The sequence below is a fragment of the Schistocerca gregaria genome, chromosome 3, assembly GCF_023897955.1.
Source record: "Schistocerca gregaria isolate iqSchGreg1 chromosome 3, iqSchGreg1.2, whole genome shotgun sequence".
Taxonomy (NCBI): Eukaryota; Metazoa; Arthropoda; class Insecta; order Orthoptera; family Acrididae; genus Schistocerca; species Schistocerca gregaria.
The window spans coordinates 132,589,260-132,615,908 of record NC_064922.1 but is presented as its reverse complement, the minus strand read 5'-3'; the positions used below and the strand labels follow the sequence as shown (position 1 = coordinate 132,615,908).

The 26,649-nt window shown below is 40.7% G+C and overlaps 1 protein-coding gene across 4 annotated transcripts in view; it reads left to right on the top strand.

Annotated features, from left to right (window-relative positions):
* The window catches only part of LOC126355866 (arylsulfatase B-like), a 278,969-nt gene that overhangs the window by 151,627 nt on the left and 100,693 nt on the right, over nt 1-26,649 (top strand). The window contains exon 1 of one of the 4 annotated variants that reach the window (XM_050006367.1): nt 9,886-9,931. The exons of the other annotated variants lie outside the window; for them this stretch is intronic. The gene's annotated coding sequence lies outside the window, so the exon portion shown is untranslated. Of the gene's footprint in view, nt 1-9,885; nt 9,932-26,649 lie in introns of those variants that run through there. 4 annotated transcript variants of the gene reach the window in all.

The following is a 26,649-nucleotide window of genomic DNA, read 5'->3' as shown; positions in this document are numbered from 1 at the left end:
GACGCGTCAACATGGGGCTGAAAGGGACACTGATGGCAGAGGGTTCAAATGGCTCTGAGCAGTATGGGACTCAACTGCTGAGGTCATAAGTCCCCTAGAACTTAGAACTACTTACATATAACTAACCTAAGGACATCACATACATATCCATGCCCGAGGCAGAATTCGAACCTGCGACCGTAGCAGTCGCGCGGCACCGGACTGCGCGCCTAGAACCGCGAGACCACCGCGGCCGGCGATGGCAGAGGGCATGGGTCACATTGCGATGGTGCCAGTTGGGTCTATCAGTAGATCGGGTTTGCCGCACGGAATTAGCCGAACGGTCTAAGGCGCTGCAGTTATGGACTGTGCGGCTGGTCCCGGCGGAAGTTCGACTCCTCCCCAGGGCATGGGTGTGTGTTTGTCCTGAGGATACTTTAGGTCAAGTAGTGTGTAAGCTTAGGGACTCATGACCTTAACAGGTAAGTCCCATAAGATTTCACACACATTTGAATATATTGAGTAGATCGGGTTTCACTGGGCATGGCCTGCATCTCAATAGGTATGGGGAGGCTGGCAAAGCATATAGGTAACAAGGTGGTTGGTGTTGGTGTGATCACCCATGGAAAAATTACTGTAGTAGGTGGTGTTAGAACTGCACCATTTTTATACTGAGTCAGCTGACCGGTATACCTGCTCTAAGGAGGTCCCTCTAACGAAGGGCTCACCTTCAGAGGACGTCATGTTTCCAAGTAGAGAAGGAATTAGCATATTTCATCGAAATATAAGAGGTATTAGAGATAAAGTTAGTGAACTGCTTTTAGAGCTGACTCTGAAATTATTGGTTTACCGGACCATCACTTAAATAATTTGACAATTCAGATGCTTCCTTTCCCAGGATACAGATTAGTTTGCTGTTTTTCAAAGAGTTCTTTGCAGGGTAGGCGATTGGCCACGTACGTAAGAAACAGTATACCATTTGAGTCCATAGACGTATCGCAGCACTGCTCTGAACAGATATTTGAATGTCGTGCCGGGCACTTGAACTTGCTGAAACTAAACTTCTAATTGTTTTTGTTTATAGGTCCCCTAACTCTAAATTGAGAAATTTTCTGCTCAAGCTAGAGGGGGCTCTTGGTTCACTTAATAGGAAGTACCAAAAATTAGTAATATATGGTGTCTTCGATATTAATATTTTGTGACTATGCGAGAAAAAAAGGATGTTGGTAGATCTCCGAAACTCACATGATCTGATGCATACTGTATTTTTTCTAACTAGGGTGCAGGGTAACTGTAGAACAGCAATAGACAATATTTTTTATCATTCTTCATTACTAGATGGGCATTCTGTTAGTAAAGGTGTGAGTGGCCTTTCAGACTTTGATGAGCAAATTTTACCATTAAAAGGCTTTTTTACTGAAACAAATTTCACATATAATTACAAACTATGCAGGGAAATTAATCCAACAACAATTGAGAACTTTTTAAACTTCGTCAAGGAACAAGAGTGGCAGGATATTTATAGCGCTGATAACAGAGACGGCAAATATAATGCTTTCCTTAACACATTTCTCATAATCTTTAAGAATTTCTTTCCATTAGAACGTTCTAAACGGGATACTAGCAGTGAAAGCCAGCCTGGGTGGCTTACTAGACTGGTAAGGATATCATGTAGAACAATGTGGGAATTATATCAAAATGTCAGAAGTAGTCACAATCGAGCTACAGTAGCCCATTACAAACAGTACTAAGGTCGACGATATAAAGTCAGTTCGTAGTAAGAATATTTCTGTTACTGATAAATCAGATATATGTACAGTATTTACCAATTATTTTCTGAGCATTCATGGTGAATTCCATAAAAATTTAGTTCCTACAGGGAAACATATATCTCTCTTGGCAAATGCCTATCTGAGATTGATGTCTGAAATACTTCTCTGTGAAACAGCCAAGGAGGAGATTAAGTCAATAGTTAAATCTCTGAAGACTAAGGACTCTCATGGATATGATGGAGTGCCTAGCAGAGCATTAAAGTACTGTGCTGCACATGGTAGCCGTGTATTTAGTCATATTTGTAATTTTTCCTTTATGAATGGTCAGTTTCCTGAACGATTTAAGTACTCAGGAGTAAAGCCGCTGTATAAACAGATAGAAGGGGCTGATACAGACAATTTTACAGCTATTTCTATGCCATCAGTATTTGCCAAAGTATGTAACGATAATTCATCATTTTATATCACACGATTTGCTTTCAAATATACAGTTCAGCTTTAGAAGTCGTTTAACAACTGAAAATGCTATACTGACTTTTCTATGTGAGGTACTGGATGGGTTAAACAAAAGGTTTCGAACGCTAGGCATATTTTTTGATTTAACTAAGGCGTTTGATTGTGTTGATCACAAAATATTGCTCCAGAATATGAGAAGTAGCTCTCAACATGTTCACCTCTTACTTTAGCAAGAGACAGCAAACGGTCGTTATTCACAGTGATGAGAATGGTTGTAATGTGGTGTCTGAGTGGGGTACAGCCAAATTTGCGAGTGCTTTAAGTATCAGTGTTGGGGCTACTCCTGTTCCTTATTATTATATAAATGATACGCCCTCTAGTATTACGGGTAAGCCTAGAATATATGTGACACTTTCTTGGCAGTAAATAATATTGTGTACAACACTGGCTCGCTTTCAAATACTGCATTTCTTAACATAAGTTCATGGCTCGTAGAAAATAAACTAACGCTAAGTTACAATAAGACTAAGTTTTTATAGAATGAGATTTTCACTCTGCAGCGGAGTGTGCGCTGAAATGAAACTTCCTGGCAGATTAAAACGCTGTGAGAAGCGGACGTGAGTCCTGCTTCGGTAGCTCAGATGGTAGAGCACTTGCCGGCGAAAGGCAAGGTCCCGAGTTCGAGTCTCGGTCGGGCACACAGTTTTAATCTGCCAGGAAGTTTCATTTCAGCGCAAACTCCGCTGCAGAGTGAAAATCTCATTTTGGAAACATCCCCCAGGCTGTGGCTAAGCCATGTCTCCGGAATATCATTTCTTTCAGGAGTGCTAGTTCTGCAAGTTTCGCAGGAGAGCTTCTGTAAAGTTTGGAAGGTAGGAGACGAGGCACTCGTAGAAGTAAAGCTGTGAGTACCGGACGTGAGTCGTGCTTCGGTAGCTCAGATGGTAGAGCACTTGCCCGCGAAAGGCAAAGGTTCTAAGTTTTTATAGTTTCTAACACTCAATTCAACAAAACCTGACGTTATAATTTCATATAATGGGCTTATAATAAGTGAAACTGAGCAGTTCAAATTTCTAGGTGTTTAGTTAGATAGTAAACTGTTGTGGAAATCCCACATTGAGGATCTTGTTCAAAGACGTACTGCTGCCATTTTTACTATTCCAACGGTATCTAAAATGAGTGATCGTTCGACACGAAAATTAGTTTATTTTGTTTATTTTCATTCGCTTACGTCGTGTGGCATTATATTTTGGGGTAAATCATACCACTCTAAAAGGATATTTTTGGCTCAGAAACCGGCGGTTGGGGGCAATAAGTGGTGTAAGTTCACGAACCTCTTGTCGACCCCTGTTCAGGAACCTGGGTATTTTGACATTGGCCTCTGAATATATAAATTAATTACTGTCATTTCATGTTAAGAAAATTAGCTTAGTCACAAGAGTACAAGAAAGAAATCAAACCAGCATTTGGATCGGACATCCTTGACTCTTTTGCAGAAAGGTGTACAGAATACTGCTGTATCCATTTTCAATGAGCCACAGGAAGAATTCAAAAATCTTAGAAGTAATCCACGCGCTTTCACATCGAAACTGAAGAGTTTCCTCATGCGTCACTCCTTCCATTCTCTCGAAGAGTTCCTTGAAGAATTTAGCTGATTCTTGTTGTACTACTGACTTCGTTTACTTAAACTTATTACTTGGCTTTTTAGGCTTTATAAACATTTTATTTTTATCTCTTATTAATTTTGTGTTGTAATTTCATGTACTGACATGTTCCATGACCTTGGAAATTTGCTCCTCCTACCGAACTTGAGGTGTAAGTAAATAAGTAAATAAACATCATGAACATGGGCATTTGAAGCGAAATATCCACTCGTGGATCCTTGATGACTACACGACACAAACCTTTACGTCTCGCCTGCGCCCGTCAACACCGACGTTTTACTCTTGATGACTGCTGGTCAGACGAGTCTCGTTTAAAATTATATCGAGATGACGAACGTGTACGGTATGGGGACAACCTCATGAATCCATAGACCTTGCATGTCAGCAGGGGACTCTTCAAGCGGATGGAGGCTCTGTAATGCTGTAGGGTGTGTGCAGTTGGAGTGATATGGGACCCCCTGAAATGTCTAGGTACGACTCTGACAGGTGATACGTACGTAAGCATCGTGTCTGATCATCTGCATGCGTTCATGTCCACTGTGCATTCCGACGGACTTGGGCGATTCCAGCAGGACAATGCGACACCCCACATGTCCCGAATTGCTACAGAGTGGCTCCAGGGACACTCTTCTAAGTTTAAACACTTCCGCTGGCCACCAGACGCCCCACACATGAACACTATTGGGCATACCTGTTATGCCTTGCAACCTGCTGTGCAGAAGAGATCTCAACAACATCGTATTCTTACCGGTATATGGACAGCCCTGCAGGATTCACGGTGTGAGCTCCCTCTACCACTCCTTCAGACGTTTGTCGAGTCTTATCACGTCTTGCTGCGGCGCTTCGCGGGGGCCGTACACGATATTAGGCAGGCGTACCAGTTTCTTTGTCTCTTCAGTGAAACAGGGTTTGAAAATTATGTTCTTGGCGCCATAGGTTTTTGATTCACAGCCAACCATAAATGCCATGAATAATTATCCAATTATCTTCCCCATGATTAAACAATCTCTTTTCTTTCCTAACATGGTTCTATACACAATTCGTGAACAGTTTGCGTATTATTCACCGAAGGTCTGTGCCAAGAAGATCCCTTGCTGTTCCGTTGCCAAGTCCACATTTTCTATCCCCAACATGTGTATTTCGTAGCGAATGGACTTCCTGTAGGTTTTACTCAACAGTACAAACCTACATTCCCTATGCATGACCCAATTCTACAAACAAAACTTCAATACAATATTATTTAAGGAGAACATAGGTTTCAAACTTACATGCACAAAGTAATTACAGTGACGTAAATTCACAGCAAAAAGTGAATAAACATTTACGCTGATTGTCAACCAAAGAATATGGCGATAAGGAAATTACATAATGCAAGTACAGACGATGCTGGACAAAACTGTTGTAAGTTGTTATGAGAAGGCAGCGAAAAGCGTAAATGGACGTATGTGAATAGTTTTGGAATAATGCTAAGGCCAGCTGTAGCTGCAGTTCAGTATTCAGAGCCATATCTTCTTCTTTCCCTACCGCATTTCCTTTACATTCCCAAAAGTACTGCGTTCTCTGTGCATATTAAGGGTCTCTGAAATTGTGTATCATGACTCTAACTACATAGTGTTGTATCCTGTATGCCGATTAATAGAGCCGAAACGGAATAACGCAGCGTTCATAGGTTACGCTCATTCTCTCTCATTCTTAGAGGCGCCAGGTAAATAAAATTTAATATCACCTCTTTTATGAGTATTGTATCCGGTAGGATAGCCTGAAGTGGTGTGTTTTGTTCCATTCCAGTCAGTAATTCTAATCGATATATATTTTAGCTCTCGTACTCAAGGACAGTAAAACACACTAACTGCAGCGTGAGAACCGGCGTGACGAACAATGATGTTAAATTCTAATCTTTATCTAGTTGGTGACTCTTGCAATAAATCAGCATTCATTTAATTGCTGGATTGTGGGTTCCTGATCACTGGCTACTTCCAGTGAAATTCACATCGTAGTTAATAAGAGTACAGCCAAAGATAACGTTCATAAGTAATACTGCGATGTTCCTTTATATTGCCACCGTTTTGAGCAAATGACGTAGATGCATAATGATCTGTTCTTGTACCTTAACCTGCCCCTACTGATAGAAACAATAACACCGGAATAGTATTACCAATCAATTAAATTACAGAAATAAAATTATTAAAACACAATTGACCCCCACGATGACTACAAATCATAAAAGGATTAATTCTCAAGTATCTGACTGCGAGTTTTAAAATATTCGCTAACAATTATTCTACAATGCTCCTGTACGCAACAGACAACTTACTCGTCTTGCCGTTGCAATTGCACTATCAGCAACGTGCTATTTCGAAAGCAATACAGCCATCCATGCTAAGTGCAATGCATGTTTGTAACAACTTCAACACCTACTGCCATATATATTTTTTTATAGAAATGATCAGGAGGGGTTTTGTCAGTTAGCCTTAAACGACGTAAAAAATTGAAAGAAACCAATAAAGACTTTAATTTACTATATTCACAAAATAGATTATTTATACTCTGACAAACGTTACACAGATTTTAATTATTTCACAGTGACTATGCTCAATAAAACCGTCTCTGGCCAAAATCCCTTCTGTGCTCAAGCAACCAACAACTACGTGCAGCAAAAAGGCAAATTGCAAAAAATCATCAAGTAATACCAAAGTCTCCTCCTGCAGTGCTAGCAAGATCATGGTAGGCGACGACTTCTTATGTCGCGCGGCTTCTTTGCGGCACGTTAGTTCCGATCGCTTCTGACCCTTTCAACTGTTTGCGATAATAATATCTCAGACTCAGAGTTCGTGTATGCATACCACAGCAGAACCATTGCTCATCTTTGCAAAGAAGTATCAACGTCCAAGTTTGATGTTTAACAAGTAACTGAAGAATGTAAATTTGATTCGACTTTAATCCGATTGACATTAAACTAAAAAGGCTCTCTAAACTATTATAAGAAAGCACACGAAGAAGGGAAACTTATGGCTATACTCGAAACCGACCAAAGAAAGTAACAGATATGAAAAACTGCTACTTAAATGTTTGACTCATGAAATTTGGATGATCGAAGGGTGTGTCCGATTTCGCAACTATTAAAATTCCCAGTAAGAAACCGCAGACTTAGCAAATTCCTTTGAATTCGTACCAGCTTCGGTACATGCGGAAAATCAGTACAATTGTAGTCGTAAACGATCGGTAGGTCTATGGCCCTACAAATGTCCGCTTGCGATGTGCAGACGGCTTTTCTGAACAAATCCTTCAGTTCCCTATCCTTTAGGTATTTCTTTATTTCAGAACATACTTACGAAAAAACGGCAACTCAGTCAATGACAAAGTCACGTACTAGAGTAACAGACACCTAAATAATTATTTTCAGAACGACGAGAACTCCGTTCTTATAAACGATAAATGGAAGCCCGATTACTACATTAAGTTTTCATATATAATCTTTAAAATTCACATAGTTTTATTATATATATGGGGTGGTCCATTGATCGTGATAGGGCCAAATATTTCACGAAATAAGCGTCAAAGGAAAAAACTACAAAGAACGAAACTCGTCTAGCTTGAAGAGGGAAACCAGATGGCGTTATGGTTGGAGCGCTAGAAGGCGCTGTCATAGGCCAAACGGATATCAGCTGCGTTCTTTAAATAGGAACCTCCACTTTTATTACATATTCGTGTAGTCCGTTAAGAAATGTGGAAGTTTAGTTGGACCACTTTTTTTACTTTGTCATAGATGGCGCTGTAATAGTCACAAACATATGGCTCACAATTTTAGACCAACAGTTGGTAACATGTAGGTTTTTAAGATTAAAATGCAGAACGTAGGTACGTTTGAACATTTTATTTAGCTTGTGCCAATGTGATACATGTACCTTTGTGAACTTATCATTTCTGAGAACGCTTGCTGTTACAGCGTGGCCGGCCGGAGTGGCCGTGAGGCTCTAGGCGCTACTGTCTGGAGCCGAGCGACCACTACGGTCGCAGGTTCGAATCCTGCCTGGGGCATGGATGTGTGTGATGTCGTTAGGTTAGTTAGATTTAATTAGTTCTAAGTTCTAGGCGACTGATGACCTCAGAAGTTAAGTCACAAGGTGCTCAGAGCCATTGGAAATTTTTTTTTTTTTTTTGTTACAGCGTGATTACCTGTAAATACCACATTAATGCAATAAATTCTCAAAGTGATGTCCATCATCCTCAGTGCATTTGGCAATACGTGTAACGACATTCCTCTCAATAGCGAGTAGTTCGCCTTCCGTAGTGTTCGCACATGCATTGAGAATGCGATGACGCATGTTGTCAGGCGTTGTCGGAGGATCACGATAGCAAATATCCTACAACTTTCCCCATAGGAAGAAATTCGGAGAAGTCAGATCCAGTGAACGTGCGGGCCATGGTATGGTGCTTCGATGACCAATCCCCGTTTCACGAAATATGTTATTCAATACCGCTTCAAACGTACGCGAGCTATGTGCCGGACATCCATCATGCTGGAAGTACATCGCCATTCGGTCATGCAGTGAAACATCTTGTAGTAACATCGGTAGAACATTACGTAAGAAATCAGCATATATTGCACCATTTAGATTGCCATCGATAAAATGAGAGCCAATTCTCCTTCCTTTCACTATGCCGCACCATACATTAACCCGCCAAGGTCGCTGATGTTCCACTTGTGGCAACTATCCTGGATTTTACGTTGCCTAATAGTGCATATTATGCCGGTTTACGTTACCGCTGTAGGTGAGTGACGCTTCGTCGCTAAATAGAACGCGTGCAAAAAGTCTGTAATCGTTCTGTAATTTCTCTTGTGCCTAGTCGCAGAACTGTACACGACGTTCAAAGTCGTCGCCATGCAATTCCAGGTGCATACAAATATGGTACGGGTGCAATCGATGTTGATGTAGCATTCTCAACACCGACGTTTTTGAGATTCCCGATTCTCGCGCTATTTCTCTGCTACTGATGTGAGGATTAGCCGCGACAGCAGCTAAAACACCTACTTGGGCATCAACATTTATTGCAGGTCGTGGCTGACGTTTCACATGTGGCTGAACACTTCCTGTTTCCTTAAATAGCGTAACTATCCAGCGAACTGTCCGGACACTTGGATGATGTCGTCCAGGATACCGAGTACCATACATACCACACGACCGTTAGACATTTTGATCACAATAGTCATGCATCAACAGGATATCGACCTTCGGTAAACGGTCCATTTTAACATGGGTAATGTATGACGAAGCAAATACCGACTGCACTGGCGGAATGTTACGTGATACGACGTAGTTATACGTTTGTGACTATTACAGCGCCATCTATCACAAAGCGAAATATTTGGTCCAACTCAATCATTCATTACGTAGTACACTAATATGTAACAAAAAATGTGAGTTCCTATTTTTAAAAAAACGCAGTTGATATCCGTTTGAGCTATGACAGCGCCATCTAGCGCAGGAAGCATAGCGCCATCTGGTTTTCCCCTTCAAGCTGGACGAATTTAGTTATTTGTAGTTTTTTCGTTTGACGCTTATTTCGTGAGATATTTGGCCCTATCACGATGGACCCCCTGTATGTGTATGAATTGATTGGCGTCTCTGCCAAGTCTCGTCCAGTGCAAACGGTTGTTCATAGATACAAGCTAATCGTATCGAACACTGGTAAACTGTCCGAGACTGCTCATTCTCTTGTGTTCGCCTTAAGGACCACCTTCCCAAAAACACGATGGTATTCTGCTGTCGGCGACCTGTTGCACCCACCCTGTGGAACATAGCATTCGTGTTCTGTTATACCTGTGTTCGCAAGTCTTCCGGCGGAAGGAAAGACATTTGTTAGTTGCGTGGCTGCCGTATGAAGCTGTGAATGAACGCGAGTTTCTCCGCCGTGGCGGGCAGCGTAGGAGGGGGCGTGGCCGGTGTTTTCTCCAGGGCGTGGAGGGGCGGCGGCCGCAAAGTGCCTGCAAGGCGTCCCGGGGTCTCCACTGCACTCGCCAGCTGATCCTCGAACCCAGCGGTCCTCCTCCAGCTGCAGGTAGGCAGCGGCGCCGCGCAGTCCGACCAGAGGGATCCCTCTGCCACATGCCGGGAAAAGCCGTCGCAGACGTTCCTATATAAACACATTCAACCGGTAGCCCGACTGACATCTTTTTATGCAGCTTTTTCTCGTTACATAAGAATTAGCAACTGAGGAGTGTGACTGAACCTAGTGAGACGATGAGTTTGCTTTCTTCTTCTCCTAAAGTCTCTTAATCGTTTCGCTGAAGTTTCTCATCAATGCTTTTGTCTTGGTTCTTCCGTTGCAGTTTCCGGATTGTATGAAAATTGTTGAGTATGAAAACTGTACGAAACGACAGCATTACACGGTCGTGGAGTCATCAGGGCGATCTGTATCTCCTAACTGTCTGAATATCACAGTCCAAACCACATTTTATAAATGTTTTCTATAGCTTGTGTCAGCCCCTACAAGCAGTGTTCAGACCTAAAACTCGTCATAGCGTATGTTGCGCGTTGTTAACTCTGCGCGTTGACCATTTGCAACAGCTGCTACGACGAGGTTTTAGATCTGATGATGGCCTATATACCCTGAAACATATTTTTAAAAAAGTGATCAAATATGTAAACACATTTATTTAGGCAATGTCTGGAATGGATATCCCGTATGACATCACGTGTGATATCAGCTTCCTGAAGACCTCGTACAATTTCAAATAGAAAATTGTTCAAAGCTTCCATTGAGATCGTCTTCAGCCTACTTGCATTCTGAAAGAAGTTGCGCATTTAGCAATTATTAAATACTTTACCATACAGATGTTGTGATGCTATTAATCATGACAACAATATTGTCTTTCTGCACCTCTTTTTCCACCTTAATGTGCCTAGAACGGAGACGTTTAACGTTAATTCAAAATAAAAGAAAGTAACTCTGAATAAAGAAATAGTGATTGGTACATCTCAAGCAATAACTTAAATCATTAAGCTCTTGACACGTAGTTCAGAGGCATACTTGACCGAGTTCAGAAGATTGTCGGACCAAGCACTGGATAGCTGCCTGCAGAGTAGAATACATTATAATCTGACAGAAACTTCTCGCATCTCCGATAATATACAGTAAAGAAACGCCTACGTAAAAAGCACGCGCTGCAAAATTGCAGTAAAGCAAGCAATACAGCAGTAGTCGACAATATTACAGTTATCATTCAACTTCTTTCCGCGTAGTTCATGACGAAATAGCTCAGGGGTGAATGCCGGGATGTGAGTGTCAAAATTGTACAATGTATCGACAACTGGCCACGTTTACATCATGAGGTGTACTGCTGAACTCATCAGTGATCGCTTGCTCCCTTGTACGTTGCACATTGACATCCATCCGTTCGCCCACGAATTGTTTCGGAGATATTTCTGTTTATTTGCCCGTTAGCTCAGTGGTCAGTGCGCAATAATGTCATTCTTAAGGGTCCGGGTTCGATTCCCGGCTAGCTCGGACGTTTTCGCCACTCAGGGACTGAGTGTTGTCTTGTCCTCATCATCATCATATCTTCCCCATTCACGCGCAAAGCCGCTGGTGTCCAATGGAAAGACTTGTACCCGGCGAACGATCCACCCAACGGGAGGTCCTAGTCGCACAATGTGACTGACAGTTTATTTGACAATTTTTTGATGGTGGGTCACTACACACTAGATACTGGCCCATGTAGAGAAGACTAGGAGATAAGGTAGGTACGGGGAGCGTTTAAGAAACTGGAAATCACCTCAAGTGAAAAGGGTTCAAATATCTCATTTCAGGAGCGCGATGATTTTAAGACGTCTTCTTTCGCCCTCTTCTTCCTGAATGGAAGTGACTACCGATGATATGTATCGAGTGTAGATGGCAGTTACTATGAGGCTTCTTATGATGTTCTTAAACTCGTCCCTGACGATAAATGACCTTGTTGGTCATAAGAAAAGAAATTAACCTACCCGAAAAAGAAAGCAGGAAGCATTTACCCCAATATCGATTTCGTTATCAGCGCTTCACCGCTCACCTTAGTGGCTCACATCAGCGAATGCGGATGCGTATGCATCAGCATTCCGCAGGAGTGGTGTTTAAAACACTGTCAGACCATCCACACATAGAATCTGTGTTATTTCCCAAAACCCTTGAAGACATATGCCGGGATGGTTTCTTTGAGAAGCCCTCAAATAATTTCCGTACACAGTATTGTCCAACGATAACATTTTCTTCGTCTGTAGTAACACCGTCGGTATTTTCTCCTCATTATCTCCATCTCTTATCACAAATACAGCTGAAAAATATCCATACCACCACACTAAAATCCGCTGCCACTAAAAAATTCAAAAAGGCTCTAAAATGACTATTTCATATACTATTAAATATACTTTTGTTGTGAATGACATGAAATCAGTTGTAATGGTTTGGAAGGAGTGTAGGTATGAACGCCATACAGCGCTCTAATTGTCTTTTTTTCCTTTTGAACGTTCCCTTAGCGAAAAAACTTCCTCGGAACTTTAAAGTCGCCCTCGATACAAAAGTCGAGACCAGTGACATAATTTAGCCAACTAGTGAAAGGCAGATCCCTGTAACATACTACTAATTTTTGGTAATATGAACGACTGTCGATAACTTTTGTTCTACAAACACTTTAGCAGGTTTCTGAAGTAATCAATGTCACAGGTATCTTGGAAACAGATAAAGAATTACAGTAGTAGAGTGATAATTTAGAGAGAATAGTAGACTCTCGCAAAGATTAATTTAATGGAAAGTCACCGGCAATTAAGTCCACTAATCACTAGACAAATTAATTTAGACTTTCCTTTCAAATTGAAAGGATACTACTTTAAGAAATGAATGTTTCATTTCTTGCCCAAAAATTATCTTATTTGCGTTATTTGGTTACTGCCACCAGTTCATCCTAGTGCGAATCAGGGACTAGTATTTTGATTCAAATTTTGCCATTTTCGCATGTTTTCTTTATACTGTGAAGTGACTGTAAAGGAGAATCGGACAAAGGCTGGCCGACACCACTTCAGTGCTCCTGTTACCTGAGATCATTTTCGTGGTACTTACACAGTATCTTCAATGCGCCATTAGAAATCCTAATGAAAAAAATTCAAATAATCTGTCACTGCAGAAAGTTGTTCAGTAAATCCTAGCGTAGTCTGTACGTAACTTGTAAGGATCGTGAAAGGTGCTGACCCGGAACACTCCTAAGTAGATCTGATTGTTGCTGTCTAAACTGCTAGACTTGGTATCACTGACGTAAGTGTTGCAGTCAATTGGAATCACTGTAAACCTTACAAATATTGTATATACTAGCACGTGAAATGCGCAGATACCACAATAAAATGAAGATGGGACAGCAGCTCAAGGTAACATTTTTCTCATTTCTATGTTTCCTTGAGGTTTTTAATATATAGATCATTTTGTAACAAGCGGTACAGCCTTTTATTGATGTTCCTGGTTTCAGAAGGAGGGACAAGTTTTTATAGACTGGTGGTGTGTAATGTATTTCAAGGCAACAAACGCTATAGCCCTTTCAACACTTAAGATAACTGACAGATTATCTACCTTTCAACAGTTGCGGCTGATGAAGTATTCCTGATATCACAATTACTTTCTGCTTCAGTCACTCTGTACGTACCATCTCCTCTGATTGTTATAGTCATGATAGCATCATCGGGTTGATGTTTAATTTATAATGATTAATTTACTTCAGGACGCAAAAATTTTCTCGTAGTGAGGTTACAGACGCATTGTATCTGTTTTAAAAAGGTTTTCGTTTTGATGACGGCGATTGCCCAAGTGATAAAAGTCGTGTGAGATATTTAAATAAATTTCAGTTATAGAATGAACATGTCCATAAATGAGCTTTATAGTTCACGCTCAAAAGAATGTTATTAACACTAGTATTTTTAGCTATAAGCTGAGAATGTGGGGATTACTTTGAAATCCGTGTCGACTTGTGCATATTGAAAGTTGATAATGTGGTAGCCAAGGTATCGTTAGCAGGTGATAACAGTAACTGATAAATGTGACACCTATGATTCGTGTTAGATTCCTAAAACTATACCTGATCTGCCGATCTGAGAAGGGCAGTCCAACCGAAAGCGCCGATTATTGATCTTTGCATGTTTACATTACTCAGTCATATTCTTAGAGAAGTAAACTCAACTACGGAATACGGAGGACAAAGATGATAATTTCCCTTCACGGACCCCTGACGCCTACGTACGAGTTTTGTGTCAAGTTGAAAACGCTGTCACAAATGGTGCCATAAAGCGGACTTTAATGTCGTCATACTTACGTCCCATAGACTATCACGTCATTAGAGATGGAGCACAATCTCAGATTCGACAAGAATGGGGCTGTTTGATAGTTTTTAATTAATAATCAATCAGCCTCGTCCACCTCAACTATTCGTCTACATCTTTCACTATTTGGCCATGTCACTCCTTATTTGAATACACTGAAGATATCACTTACACTGTTTTACGCGTAGTATACTGTTCACAATTCTCTTACGACTTTCGCTGTGTTACCTAGAACACTTCATTTGTTTTAAGAATAGTCGTTTCACAAACAATGCAATATGAGCGCTAATGAACAAATGATTGTCGTGCGTTCTAAACATAAACTATTCATTCAGTGCTCTTCACGTAAGTCGTGAATTTACGTTTCTCATTAAACAGTGGGTACGAATAACACGGAATCAATGTACAAAACTAACTGTCTATCACCAAGCCTTACATGGAGATGGTTCTCAGTTTCTCGTGCAACATAGTGCAAGGGTAGAGAATATTCAAGTGGACATGCACACAGAAGCATTTGTTTTCCCAAAAGCAGTTCCCAAGATTGCCAGAAGTGCTTTCTTTGAAATGACTACGTCCAGTTGCTTATTCATGTACTGAACTAACGTTGAACCTCTAACCACCTTACCTAGCGTTCCTACAGTCTTGAAGTCCAAGAAAAGTCAAGCCCTAATCTTGTCGCAGACCATTTTACGCTAATGTGCTACACGTGTGGCATGATAAAAGCACTTTTCTGTCGTAATCTGCGACGACAGTTTGGTAGTATTGGCCGCGATGGAAGAATAAGCCACGGCTGGTCTGTGACGTGACATAGCCGATCGCCGGACATTATTCTTAATGAACAACTGTTCTCTTGGTTTACATTCATTCAGTAAATACTGTGTGTGTACAGCGAGATCGAGTTACACGTATGTCCGACCGAATTCGTATTCTCAATGCAGTAGTCAGAGCTGTACTTTTAACAGCTTGTATGTAAATATGAACTTCGAAGTTATATTTTTAAACAGTGAGTTTAAAAGGATTATCAAAAACCATGTTTCTAACAAATCGTGGAATATTTTTCAGAAGTAGAATTGCTTCATGCCGCAGGTCTTTGAGAAGCTATATTCTCACATTAGAACAACGACCAAGTGTGTACGATTATTTATCAAATACACTGTACGATGTTAAGTTTATCGCCATTCTCATTGTACTTCTTCTCCACTTTCACAGAAGATAGCTCTGTCGCCAGCGAACCTTATTAACATCCTTTCACCCCGAATTTTAAGCCAGTTCTAGACCTTTCCTTTATTGCGGTCGTTGCTGCTTCTCTGTATAGACTACACAGCAGGATCGAGACACGTCAAACCTGTCTTATACCCTTTTCAATCCGAGCATTTCGTTCTTAGTCTTCCAGCTTCACTATCCCCTCTTGTTTCCTGTACATATTGTATATTACTCCTCATCCCTACCCCTTACTCTTATTTTTCTCAGAATGTCGAATACCGTGCACCATTTTACAGTGTCTACAGCTTTTTTGGTTGGGAAATCCTATGAACCTGTTTTGATTTTTCTTCAGTTTTTCTTCCGTTATGAAGACAAAGAGAACTGTCTCTCTGGCGTTTTTACTTTTCGTAGAGTACATATTTATGGACTCTTCATATTAATGAACTGTACATATAGCTGGATGTAAGACACACCTGTGGCTCCAGTTAAGCTCTGAAACGCTCTCTTTATAGGATCACAGCCCACTTATAACTCAAGCTACTTCTAAAATAGCGATTACGTTGCACGTACAAAACACATAGCGACGGTTCTTGAAAAACGTGAATTATATCAACTAAAATCTCCTGTCACAAGAATAATAATGGTTGTTAATATGAAAGTTTCTTATCATGGAATGTATTATAACGTATAGGGCAGTATTGTGAAAGATAGGCCAGGGCGGCGATTCTATTCTCCAACCATTCTAGTATCTTTTAGTATCCTGAAATGCTAAAGAAAATTTTAAAATGTATTCAAAGCATTTTATTTTATGACTGCTCTATAGTCTTGTATGGCAGACAAAATTTAATGTCACCAGTGATCAGTTTCATCATCTGTCTTGTTTATCCAGTATAAACACGGTTTGCCATCTGAGGATGATCACTGGGAATTGGGGTCCATATTTCATAGGTATCAGTTTTAGTGCCTCACAGAAATTTCTCGCGAGTAATTAACTGATAGTTCTGTGCTTAATACAACAATTGTTACGAGGGAATGCAGACATATTGTTTATTTTTACACAACATTTAATGCTAAGTCTGTGAATTTAAGTGTAACTTAATAGTCTTTTATTTCGAATTAATAATATTACGTTTCTATGTGTGTGTTCTTGTTTTTAAGTGGGAGTGACAAAGAGTTTCGTGCCATCGCTTGAATATGAAGCTATCTTTTACAGTTAGTAGGATTTCATTCATATGTTTTGTCGAAAACCTGATGATCTTAGTGATAGTAGTAACGACAGTTGAAGGTACCATTGCGTGATATGTTTATGCTGAAAATGTCGGAGTTTCTGAAGGGGAGAATGCCACAATTCCATCACTACTACACGAGACGACCTTAGTTTTACAAAGAAACCAAGAAAACTCAAAGCAAATATTTTATTATAAACCATCACGTAAAAATAGTTATACGATTACTGGAGACGTACTTCCTGTCTTCAAATCCTAGGGCGTAAGATTTTTTTTTAATCAGAAATGAGGTATGTACCTATATTACGTTGACGTGGGGGCTAAGTGGACTGGAGACTTCAATGCTACGTTGTGTAGGCAACACAAGCAATTTGCTGTTTTATCGGTGCGTATACGAACAGGATGAAACACTAAGATTATTTTTGTTGATATGTAAACAATACTTTTATTCACTCGACTTACATTTTTTCTAGAAACGACGTACGTACACGCTGCGAAGATGAATTATCTAATTCTTACATATTTTCTAGCACCGATTTGCACCGGCTATAGTACTCGAAGCGATTAGCATTTCAGTGTGTGTTTGTGTGTGTGTGTGTGTGTGTGTGTGTGTGTGTGTGGATCTGAAGGGCGCTCAACTGCGAGGTTATCAGCACCCTTACACTCATTAAAACAAACAATAAGCATTTGATATTTCTCCTTCTTGGTCCAGTCAGCTTATCAAAACATAATTGCCACGACGCCCAGATACCTCCAAGTAATCAACATAAGGAAATAGGCACAAACCAAAAGTTGACAGTGCAATGAAATCTGCCTCCACTTGTAGCCAAAACGACCGTAGTTTTATCACATATGAGACGGTCATCCACCCAAAAGAATTTTGCAGAAAAAGCCTTAGCAGAAGCACCAGACTGTTAGAACTGTGGGCAAGACCCGCAGCTCCAATAGCTCTCCCCGTCTCTCCCGAGAGAGTACTGGCTCTCTCCGGTCGCGGAAACCGGGCAGGAAGAAAATGAGTCGATTGGTACACCCGGCAAGTGTATTGCGCCTGCGGAAAGATCCTCCCGGGCGGTTTCTCTGTCACGATGGCGCCACGTGTTGCTCTCGCCGGCCTCTTGACGTAACCGCCGTAAAGCGACGCCGGGCAGGCGGCAGTGGCTCCCGATGAGGCATAGCTCGGGTGCAGCGGCCGCGACTCGTTACGTCAGCTGATGGGGCCCATTGTAGCGCGTCCAGACCGCCGCGGAGCCACTGACCCGCTGACCAGCGACAATCGTTCCACTGTTAAACTCACGCCGGCTGCTAGTGGTGAAACCACTCAACTGACGGATGTAAACATTCAGCTGCCATCTGGAATGTTTTGATTACCCTACCAGGACAAGCCAGTTATATACTATTACTGCATTTCATGCTGTATGATATGAAGATTAGTGTTTTTTCTTTCTTTTTTATGTCTTGTCGTAGATTGCGGCAGGATGATAGCTGCCCCTACCGATGTCGTTTTATGCAACCCTCACTACGTCTGTATCAGGAAAGGTAACCAGCCTGTCGACGCCCACGTAATCGATATAGATTCCCTCTCAGAGCTTTGGGCGACTGTTAGCAAGCGTAATACTGCAAAAGCAACACGTGAGGATTAACCATGAGTTACACAATACTGTTGGACCAATAAATACCTTAATTCTGCCGTACTTATCCAAGTGTCTACAGTTTTTCTCTGCGTAGTTGGGAGTGTAATGACACACGTTTTGGATGCCTCTGTAAGTTAATTCCTTTTATAGTAGGTAACCTTTCGTCAATGGTTGAGCAACGTTGCCTTATAAAGTGTGATTAACCATTGGAAGCAACGCAATTAACAGGAAACAGCAAGATGGGAAGCATGGAAATAACAACTTTTCAGCATTTGACCCGATAAAAAGATTAATCCATTGACTTCTTCGGCCGGCTCACAACTGGTTGCCAGTCTGAAGTCCGCTAGCATACTGCCAGCTGTAAGAAGGTTCAAAGTGGTTCAAATGGCTCTGAGCAATATGGGACTCAACTTCTGGGGTCATTAGTCCCCTAGAACTTAGAACTAGTTAAACCTAACTAACCTAAAGACATCACACACATCCATGCCCGAGGCAGGATTCGAACCTGCGATCGTAGCGGTCTCGAGGTTCCAGACTGCTGCGCCTAGAACCGCACGGCCACTTAGGCCGGCCTGTGAGAAGGGCCGAGGAGCTGTTAATAGATGGCATGACATATTACTCATATATACCACTGGAAAGCCCTGCAATCGATTTATTTAATGGCGTGTAAAGCACTCGATTTCTTTCGATATTTTTCGAAATATAAGCAATCTGTTCAGGTTTTGTCCCCAATAACATAAGAAAACACTCCCCAGACATTGTGTTATGTGCAAAACAAGGAAGAAGGAAAGTAATTAAATAACACACGGAATGTGTGTGAGCAATGTCTAGCAGCATTGCACATGCCAGCATTTTTACGGGTACACTACATCAACAAAATCTTCTAAAACAGTATTATCCTCATGACTTCAATAAATAGTAAGAATATATTTATAAAAATTCCTATAAAACTTATATGTTTTTGAGAAATGTGTGTAGGACCAAATATGCTGCTTTTCGTAAATTCAAATAGTAAAAACAGGGTCGATTATGGGCCAAAATATTGCTGTATCAGTGAGTTAATATATGACTCGCTGCTTTAATGTGCTAAAGTAGTATCATAAACTAAATTTATTCAATAGGTCTAAGATGTCATCGTATATTTTACCAGTTATTTTGTCACGTTTTGACAATGTGCTCCACATCTCGAGAGTGAAATGGTTGACACCATTATTCTCTCATGTGTTGTTGGATAAAACGACATCGGTAGTGGCAGCTTCACTTCATAAGACTCCTATTATACTGTTACTGAATTCCTAGCTGAAGTATTCCGGGACAGTAATACAATTGAAGGGTTACTGTTTTGGCATTGAACAATGTTACATCCAACTGCGTTAATGTAACTTGTTTCTTCCCCATATGAGCCATAAATGCTTGTGAGTACACGCTGCCTAATATGCAAACCAATATGAATATACTGAAAATTAAACAAAAGTGGACATGCCACTGACGGCAAATTATGAGCATATTAATATAACATTGAAAGATAAATTACTTGATACTGTATCAAAGAAATGTGTTGCTTGTTCGCACTGAAAATTGCAATACTTTGCTGTACAGCTACTAATGCAAGGCACCTGTGTAGAAACGTTCAGTTAAATATCACTAGTACCACCTGTTGTAGGCTTATGAAATATGGGATAAGTCATTAGTGTGGAAGACTGGAATAAATTACTTGGGGAAGAGCTCTATTTCTGTCTCCCCATATTTATCCTATAATAGTTCACAAGCAAGCGTGAATTGTAACATGGACTTACAAATGAACAATGTACAAAACCCGCCATGAGAATGTGAAAGACCACCAGCAATGAATACATTTTGCGGTAATGCATTCTACACCAGCACATTGTTTCCATTTCGGAACTTAATTTATGAAAGAAAATGCCTCGATAACTGATTATTTTATTGTTTTACATTACCCGTCAGACTTAGACACATAATGATGAATGAAGTCTAGAATTCTACTGCTAGACATATACAATTTCTGTTAAGCAATTATACTTTCACTTTTGTAAAAATTAGTTTCTCCCTATGGTCTCATGGAACAAAAAGAATTTAATTGTTATTTTTGCTGGACTATGTGGACATAAATATAATTAATATACGTTCACCAAAGAAGCAAGAAGTGCCAAAAGGAATGGCAAGAGGAAGCTACAAGATTCTAATGCTCTGTATTTATGTTTTCTATAACTTGCAATTGCCCATACCTATCTAGTGAACCTACAGTTGCTAATAAATTATAAAAAAGAGTTTCAATTACTAAAAATATTTTTAAATTTTTTAAAATGTTAATGTGAGTACTATAATATTTTTTCTCGTTGACATACTTAACGAACGGAACGAAATGGGTCTTGTGTCTCAGTTACCATGTCAGGCACACCTGGTAGAAATTTGGTCTCCTTGACATGCGTATTACGGAGTTGAATGGTTCCTGTATTTGAAGAAGCATTTCACAAAATCTTGTTTATTAATTTTCTTATTTATTGTTTTTATAAACAGCCATACGACCTTGATTTTTCAAAATACTCCAAATTGTTTAGGAAGTATTCCACATTAACTGAGATATACCGCATAACTGTAAACCGTGCACAAACTAAATAATGCATGAAGGAAACAGGAGCTGATTTTCATATAATATGGAGCTCAAAAAGATACCCTGAGTCCGTGCTCTGAGACAGTGTCATTATTTTGTCATTCACCGGGATTCCCACTCGACGATTACGTCCTAACATAACAAGGAAGGGAATTATCGGGTGCGAAGCGGAATATGTCAGTTGATTCACAAATACACGTGACCAAAGGTGTCGTGCGCCTGTTGGAAAGGAGAGGATTTTTTTTGTTAAACTTGTTCTGACAAGGCCATTTATATAACAAATAACTTACCGTGTAGATGTCGTTGCGTGAAAGTGACCCACCGGACGATTTCGTAAGTAATGAAGTATTATTCAAAGTAGTGAGAGCGTCGCTGCATTCGCTATAGCAAAAGAGACCCAGCATGGCCCCCGCCCTTTCACTTGTATCACGTTTTTTATTTGAACGGTAGAAGAAATGTGAAAGCGTATCGTAAGAAATTTCACAAGTAGCAGTTTCAGAGAAGAGAACTGCTTGGTAACAAGGTATACTAACGAGACAAAACATTATCAACACTGCCAGTGAGATGGAATGCCAGCTATTGTTGCGGGCACTTAACGCACTAACAAGGGTAGGCCACCACGATGTAACCCGAATTTATTTCAAACTTCGTACACTCGTACTACTCCATGAGGACAACAAAATGTGTAAGCAACAGCGCGTACTTGTCAGGAGTTATTCAGAAAATCGCAAGATAATTTCAGCCGTCAAATATATATCTGTGCGCTACCATTTTCTCCATGATCCGGCAGCCGAGCGGTTAGCGTTCAAGCTCCGTAATCGCTGGGTCGTGTCCCGTTCATCAGTTTTTTTTTTCCAACACAGTCATATTCTTTACTATTTATATTAAAATTGTTATAATTGGAAAAATACATGTAGTCGGATGAACTTTAATTAAATTTACAATGTTATTTGGCAGTCTACAAATTTTTACTATCACAAATAATATTCATAACTATCGACTAGTACACGACGAAACACATAAAGTGGTATTGAAAATGTATGCTTGTGCGCGATTCGAGAAATCCCTTATACTTGGAAGCAGCCAGAAACTACTTGTTACGTGTAAGTTTTGACAGTCACAGAGATCTACCAACAAGTGCAACACACTTCTACGGGTTAAACATAGGTTTCTATAGACACATTGTTGTGTTGCCAGAAGAGCCAACACCGTGTTACTAGAAGGCCGAAATGCACGCGTTTTAGCTCACGCAGGCTGGCCTGAGGAGGGAGGGACTATACTGACGTGACGTCTGGTACATGATAAAGAATTAGAATTCAGAAAGCGGACGGAATTAGTCTGATACTTAACTTTAATCCATTAATGATGAACGTCGCTCTTGATGGTATATGAGTCACAATATTATCTGTTCAGAAGACATAGTAACTGAATATGGCGCCTTCCTAGGTCGTAGCAAATGACGTAGCTGAAGGCTATGCTAGATTGTCGTCTGTGCAAATGAGAGCGTATGTAGTCAGTCAACCATCGCTAGCAAAGTTGGCTGTACAACTGGGCGAGTGCTAGGGAGTCTCTCTAGACTAGACCTGCCGTGTGGCGGCGCTTGGTCTGCAATTACTGATAGTGGCGAGACGCGGGTCCGACGTATACTAGAGGACCGCCGCCGATTTAAAGGCTATCACCTAGCAAGTGTGGTGTCTGGCGGTGACACCACACACATAATAGAAAAAAAGACACCTATGTTGCCAGATGCTTCCAAAACGCACTCAACACTGTAGCAAACCATTGTCAATCGTAAGTAAGTGACTGGTCTCAAATGCTTCCTTTAAATTCATTTTAGTGAGAACCGGCGTCAGAATAAAAAAAAATCAGATTTTTACAAGCCGCTGACTGACAACGTCCATCTATCCGATATCCGTAACGAGACCCACAATATCGACTGTGAATGTGAACTAATGAAAGAGTCTCCAGAACTATGCGTGATGAAAACTTATAATTGTAATATCTTCAACTATTGAAAAACAAAATATAAATCTGAGAGAATTCACTTTATACTTAATATAATAATAATAGTAATACTAACAGTAGTTAGCCGTATTTAATTTCAAGCCGTCAAATACACATTCGGAGACGTGGAACGTATCTGAGAAAGGACGAATTTTCCTGCCGTCCTTTACAGGGTTCGGGCCCCCATAAAGGGTAACCCCCACACACAGGCGGGCTTACTGGACGCAGCTATTAACTACGAAGTCGACCGCCAACCACCCCTACCCATGTCAGCCGGCTAAGGGTGAGACACCACACGTCCCGGGATATCTTTCTCAGACTCGGCAGAAAATATTCTCTGTCAGCACTGGCGTCTAAACGGTTCCTCTCCAATGAATTCGCGAAACGACTTTGTTTGATGTTGTCATTCCTATTCAATGGGGCGAAATGAAGTAGGATGAGAAAAGATATACATTTGCAAGCGTTTCTATTAGCTTTCTGTATTCCCTACCTTTATGTCGAAGCACATTAGTAACAAGATTCTTGTGGATTATGATAAATGAAACTAGCACAGTCCTTGTTTCTTTTTTAATATTTCATCAAGATCATTGATTTTCAAGACTAAATGGGAATGTTCTAGTGCTGCTGTGGCTCTTCTTCCATCTTGTATGCATAGTGAGTCTGGGAGGAACATGAGTATGTTTATAATCATAGAAGGTAATCGTTTGCGTACATATTCAACGGAAATGCGCCACTGAAATAGTTGTTACTTAAAAAGTCGAAACATGTGGTCTTTACCAGCGATCAATGCTTTACGTAATCTCGTTACTTGTGTCCGTGTTTGCACTTTATAATTCTGTCCTGAGCCAACGACTTTTTTTGTTAACAATACGTGTTTCGACGATGTCTACTGTCGATAGATTAGCCTAACAGTGCTTCTTTCGAATATATCTAAGACAGACATAGCCACAGATCATTGCAAACACTTACTTACTTTCCATCAACACTAAAGTACAGTGTGTTTCAAAAAGAATATACGTGTTTCGAATGCATATATTTATTAACCTTTAAGACAAACGAATATGAAACTTTACACTCGTATTCATGGACCTCTTAAGTTCAAATTACTGATGTAAATATGTCCTCCATCAGCGACACGAGCAATATCACATCGATACTCAAATTTCTCCCATACTCGGGCAAGCATATCCTTTGTCACTGATGTTATGGCAGTACGGATCCGTGTTTTTCGACTCTTTCAGGTTCTGTGGGAGTGGTGGTACATAAAAGTTGTCTTTAACGAAACCCCACAGGAAGAAGTCAGAGAGTGTCAGATCAGGTGACCGTTGAGCCCAGATGGGACGAGCTAAGTCGCCAGCTTCTTGGCGACCAGTCCAACGGTTCGGTAGAGTTTCATGCAGATATTCACGCACTTGGCGACTTCAGTGAGGGGGTGTCTCGTCTTGTTGAAAAACGAACTTGTCTTCATGCAGCCACGGAAACTGGCAGTTTTGTGACATAGCGAGATACTGCTGACCATTAACCTTGTTTCCATCAAAGAAGAATGGGCCGTAAACAAATGATCGGGATATCGCACAAAACAAATTGACTTTGGGCGAATTTCGTACATGTTCAATGACTGCATGTTGGTTCTGTAGTCCTCAAATTCGAACATTGTGTTTATTTACCTGACCACTAACATGGAAAGTCGCTTCATCACAGAACACGATGCGTTGCGCAAAAGTGTTATCATTGTCAATAGCATCAAGAATCTCGTTACAAAATGCCACACTCCAAATTGTTGCTGTAGGGATCTGTAACTCCCGACTGGCTTGACAAGTTGATTTTGAAAGACTTTGTTGGAAAGCAGTTTCAATTCGTGTAATATTTTTTTCGTGAACGCGATGGGGGCCAGCACTTTTTCCTTCACATACACAGCCTGTATCTAGAAACGGTCGGTACCATTTGCGAATGTTCCACTCGTTTGGAGGATAAATTTGGTACCTCAACCTGAAACGTCTTTGCACTGCAATCACGGAATTGCACTTCGCAAACTCAAGAACAGGAAATGATTTCTTCTACGGAGTAGTCATCTAAAATATATGACGGCTTCCAAGCAAAAGAGAAGACAACTGACATCTATCGGCTATTAATATAAACTACATTATGTATTCGTTTCTCCAATAGCCGAGCCGAGACGCATCGATCAATAGTTTGGACAAAATATTACTCTGTAATACGTATATTTTTTTGAAACACCCTGTATTTTCTCAGTTAACATCAACGCGTTTTTTCTTATACTACCTCTCTGTCCTACAAAATAATCAGAAAATATAGTTACCATAGCTTTGATAGTAGAAACAACAAGTAAACAGTAGCATACTACTCAATAATGCTAACAAAGTGGAGTATGGCCCATACACCAACAGCTTCATCTTAAGCATAAAGTTTCACCCCACATAAAACACAACAGTTTAAAGAAATTCTTATTAGTTGTCGATGAAAAACATTGTCAAAATATCAGAAGACAGACAACAAAATTAGCAATATAATGGCATGTTAAAAATGGTTCAAATGGCTCAGAGCACTATGGGACTTAACTTCTGTGGTCAGCAGGCCCCTAGAACTTAGAACTACTTAAAACTTACTAACTTAAGGCCATCACACACATCCATGCCCTAGCTCCACGTTTTGTAGCGGTCGAGGAGACCCATCCACGGCCAGGCCTGACCTAGCCCCCTCGAACTTGTTTGGGCCAATAAAGGATGCCATTCGTGAAAGAGATATTGAGGACGACGGGAAGGTGATTCACACAATGAAAGGCTGGCTCCACCACCAGGACAAGCATTGGTACCGACAGGGCATACACGGCCTTGTTTCGCGCTCTAGTAAGGCCATGAAACGGGATGGAGTTTATGTGAAAGAATAGTGTCTGTAGGCAGATCACCATTCTATCGTGTGTGTAATTCTCATTTTGTGGAATAAAAAATTGTTGAAGAAAAAAATGGGCTGTATTACATTCTGGGCAACCCTCTTACTTTATTTAACGTACTGATTAGTTAGGTTATAATGTGTTTCCGAACTGAAGGTAACAGTGGAGATTGGGGAACGTCATAATCAACGTAAGGATAATGTTCTACGAGTCGGGCCGTGGAATATCAGAAGCTTGAACGTGGTAGGGAAACTAGAAAATCTGAAAAGGGAAATGCAAAGGCTCAATCTAGACATAGTAGGGGTCAGTGAAGTGAAGTGGAAGGAAGACAAGGATTTCCGGTCAGATGAGTATCGGGTAATATCAACAGCAGCAGAAAATGGTATAACAGGTGTAGGATTCGTTATGAATAGGAAGGTAGGGGCGAGGGTGTGTTACTGTGAACAGTTCAGTGACCGGATTGTTCTAATCAGAATCGACAGCAGACCCACACCGACAACGATAATTCAGGTATACATGCCGACGTCGCTAGCTGAAGATGAACAGATAGAGAAAGTGTATGAGGATATTGAAAGGGTAATGCAGTATGTAGAGGGGGACGAATTTCTAATAGTCATGGGCGACTGGAATGCAGTTGAAGGGGAAGGAGTAGAAGAAAAGGTTACAGGAGAATATGGGCTTGGGACAAGGAATGAAAGAGGAGAAAGACTAATTGAGTTCTGTAACAAGTTTCAGCTAGCAATAGCGAATACTCTGTTCAAGAATCACAAGAAGATGAGGTATACTTGGAATAGGCCCGGAGATACGGGAAGATTTCAATTAGATTACATCATG